The sequence below is a fragment of the Miscanthus floridulus genome, chromosome 14 (assembly GCF_019320115.1).
Source record: "Miscanthus floridulus cultivar M001 chromosome 14, ASM1932011v1, whole genome shotgun sequence".
Taxonomy (NCBI): Eukaryota; Viridiplantae; Streptophyta; class Magnoliopsida; order Poales; family Poaceae; genus Miscanthus; species Miscanthus floridulus.
In genome coordinates, this window is record NC_089593.1 from 84646914 (window position 1) to 84649911 (window position 2998).

Sequence of the window (2998 nt, forward strand, 5' to 3'; positions counted from 1 at the left end):
GAGTCAAAACCCATGACAAGAGAGCAATGAGCCTTCCTACTCCCATAAGCAAGTATGTGCTCAGGATAATAAGTCTGTGACTTAACTAGAATCCACAGCAACGGATGGTCCTTAAACAACATAGACAATGAAAACAGTGTAACCAAGCTATGCCCCGTTGGCCACGAGACACAACCTATTACACCCACTAATACCCGTACCATATCCCTACCCGGTCTCCATTTTCTTTCACCATTTTATCATGAGAGTAATAATAATCACCTATTGTGAGTAATGGTAGGTTACTCATACTACCAATAGTCTAAGCATAGCAGCTACTCGACCTATGCTAGTAGGACTCATAGGTAGGTTTATCTATGCATGTAGTTTCAATATAAATCATGTAACATAAATGCACATCACATAGATATATATCCAGTGATCATTCAAAATAAGGGTTATCCACCGGGGCTTGCCTTGGGTAGGCACGGTGTCAGCTAAGTCAGTTAGTGGCTGTGGGGCTTCCTCCCATACGAGGACCTCCTCCTCGTACTCCTCGATCACCTCCTCATACTCCTACTCTCCAGTGGCTATGAACTCCACCAACTCGTTCTCTACATGCATGTAATGATGATGCAACACTTAGTATTTTGACAATAATAACTCTTAAAATAAGAATACACATGCTAAGCTACTAAGCTAGCTCTAATGACTAAGATACTAAGTGTCGATGCAGAAAGTGACCAACATGTAAATATTTATAGTTTTGCCATATGTTGTGATCGGATGTGGCCTAGCACTAAATGACACATGGTTTATACTAGTTCAGGCAACATGCCCTACGTCCAGTTTGAGTCAGCCGGTGACTTTATTCCTGAGCCTAGGAGCTCGAAGTTTGTTGTGGGGTTACAAATAGAAGGGAGAAAGATGGGGGGTACAAGTGGCCCGATCAGACTCTGGTCTGAAGGGCCGAGAGTGACGAGAGCTATTGCGTGCGCTGGATATTCGAGCGCGTGGTTGATGTTTGAACCTGGTGGTTCTGTTGTTGTGTGTTGAATCCTAGAGTTGATCGATCACCCCTGTTGGGAGAGAGTGCATCCCCTTTTTACAAGCGAGGAGAGAGGGAGAGAGAGAGAGAGAGAGTATGTATGCTAATAAGTATTGTTGCCCAAGCCATCGGGTATAAGATGATTGTAGGCGCCCACAATACTGTTGATGTCAGACGCATATGGGATGTTCTCACCATGGTCACCAGGTATGATAAATGTTGGTGCACACAACACTGTGGATGCCCAGATGCATGTGGGAGGCCTTGCTGTGTTCGCCTGGTATGGGAATTGATGGCGCCCGCAACACTATAGGGTAAATGTCGGTGCCCTCAACACTGTAGGGGTTCTGACATGCCTGGAAGGTTGCAGGGTGCCCTTTTGCCATGCCCTGTTGGTACTGTCCTACAAGTGTACAGGGTATGGTCCTCGGTATTGCTGTTGACTTGAGCGTCCTGCTTTACTTGCTACGCTCGTTTCCTAGTCCTCACCGAGCGGGTGTCCCCGGTTGGTTGGTCCCAGTCAGCTCCGACTGCTCCAGTCAGAGAAGAGCTGTAAGCAGAGGTTCAGTGCATCCCCAGTCAGAGACATGTGTCAGAGTCAGAAGCGGCGTTTTGGCCAGGCCTTTCAGTCAGAGAGACAGGCTGGAGTCAGAAGCGAGGTCATCCGGTTGAAGAGGCGGGCCGAAGTCAAAAGCGAGCGTTGTTCCTCCTAGGCTAGGCCTTCCGGTCAGAGAGGTGGATTGCTCTTCTAGCCTGTCGTTTAGGTAGTTTTGGGCCAGCCTAGGAGTTACATGTTGTTTGCAATGTCGTCTACTGGGTCGAGCCTTTGCTGGAAAGCCGATCCATGAGGGACCCCGGGTTTATGAACTCAACAAGAGCCCCCGAGCCCCTGGGCGATTCGGATAGAATCGTTTAGGGGATTTTTGTCTTGATGGCGGGTGCGCACGAACGCACCCACGGGTGTAGCCCTCGAGCCCCCGGGCGATTCGGGTAGAATTGTCTAGGGTTTTTTCTGTGTTGCCAGTGGGGAATTTTTTGTTTCGACAATGGGTGCGCGCGAGCGCACCCACGGGTGTAGCCCTCGAGCCCCCGAGTGATTTAGGTGAATCACCTAGGGGGTTCTTGTCAGCGGGCGTGCGTGTGTATACTTTGGTGGGCGTGGCCTCCTCTTTCTAGTTTTTGACCCATCGTTTCTAGGAGCGTGGTCCCAGGCGTTTGGTTGCGGTTGAGGGATCGGTCGAGATGGAGTCGCGGATCCAAATGTCGGGCACGATGAGGGATCAGGCGAGTCGGAGTCACAGATCCAGGCGTTAGGTGCAATGAGGGATTGGACGAGTCAAAGTCACAGATCTAGTAATTGGGCGCAATGAGGGATCGGGTGAGTTGGAGTCACGGATCCAGACGTTGGGCGCGACGAGGGATTAGGCAAGTTGGAGTCGCGGATCCAGGCGTCGGGCGCAACGAGGGATCGAGCGAGTCGAAGTTGCAGATCTAGGCATCAAGCGCAATGAGGGATCGGGTGAGTTGGAGTCATGGATCCAGGCATCGGGCATAATGAGGGATCGGGTGAGTTGGAGTCGTGGATCCAGGTGTCGGGCGCAACGTGGGATCGGGCGAGTCGGAGTCACGGATCCAGGCGTCGGGTGTAATGAGGGATCGGGCGAGTTGGAGTCACAGACCTAGGTGTAGCCAAGGCGTTTGGCGTCTTGAGCCCCTGAGCTTCATTGGGATTGGTAGGGGTCAGGTTGAGTTTCATGCGTTACCCCATCCGTGGTTTCTCACAACCGAAGGGGCTGAGCTAACGTTGTTTGCCTCAATGGCTCGAGTGACGCACTCAGTGAGCTCGCTAACGAGCACGTTTGAGTGAAATCTGGGTCCGTCATTGAAAGCTCTAGTTTGGTTTTGGTTAATTGATGAAATCCTAAGTGCAAACCTAGTTTATCAAGATGATCATGAGATAGGTAGCACTAC